The sequence below is a fragment of the Octopus bimaculoides genome, chromosome 20 (assembly GCF_001194135.2).
Source record: "Octopus bimaculoides isolate UCB-OBI-ISO-001 chromosome 20, ASM119413v2, whole genome shotgun sequence".
NCBI lineage: Eukaryota > Metazoa > Mollusca > Cephalopoda > Octopoda > Octopodidae > Octopus > Octopus bimaculoides.
Window position 1 is genome coordinate 5049952 of NC_069000.1, and position 1119 is coordinate 5051070.

The 1119-nt window shown below is 32.9% G+C and overlaps 1 long non-coding RNA gene across 1 annotated transcript in view; it reads left to right on the plus strand.

The window, feature by feature from the left end:
- Positions 1–1119, plus strand: part of LOC128250328 (uncharacterized) — a 389962-nt gene that overhangs the window by 314073 nt on the left and 74770 nt on the right. The gene's annotated exons all lie outside the window — the stretch shown is intronic.

The window sequence follows — 1119 nt, forward strand, 5'->3', positions numbered from 1 at the left end:
TATGTATATATGAACTCAGTTGTTTCACTCGCGACAAAAAATAGTGTTTACACTGTATTCTAATGCGCGGAAATATGAATATTTCTTAAGGCTTTGATTTCTTTCCTGAGGGGTAATAAATATATTCTCGTTTCATCTATGTAGTATCTGTCAATGTGACGTATATCCCCACCCACCCACAAACAGAGACACCCCCACACACACCCATCTACATACGCGCGCGCACACACACACACACACACACACACACACACATATATATGAGTGTGTAATTGTTTATGTATATTAATAATCAATATATATATATACATGGGGAGATTTGTCTGAGTGTCTGTGTGTATAAATGTATAAGTGTATAATAGTGTTGAAAATGATAATAATAATAATAATAATAACAGTAACAATATATATATATACATACATACACACACACACATATACATACACGTATATACACACATACACACTCGCAAGTAGAGCCGCAGGACTTGGTATAAATTAGCATTCATATAAATGCTTATTAATCTATCTTTATAAATATTGACTTATTTCACTCGGATAATACAATATTTATTTTCTACTGAGGCAAACTTATGGCCAGTCAGCTCCAACGTTAATATGATTTATGACTTTCGTTATGCATTATATATTCACGAGGAGGTTTATAAGCTATAATAACGTGCTACGACGTAATCAGATTGAAATAACTCCCTGTCTAATATTTCTGTTACAAATTTGAATACTGGACGAGTGTTCGGCGAATAATACAGCTCTGTCACCTGGCTTGCTAGTTAAGCAAGATGTTGTGGACATTCTGCGGGTATAGAAATGAGATCTGTCAAAGGGTGGATGCCATAGCTTTAGTATCTTGTAATAATATCTTGTAGATAGACTTCCAAACCCAGCAGTTGATATCAGCAACAAAAATGACCATAAAAACATACTATCTATCTGTCTGTCTCTGTCTGTCTATCTATCTATCTATCTATCTATCTATCTATCTATCTATCTATCTATCTATCTATCTATCTATCTATCTATCTATCTATATACAAGCATACATACATATCTACATACATACATACATACATACATACATACATACATATATATATATAT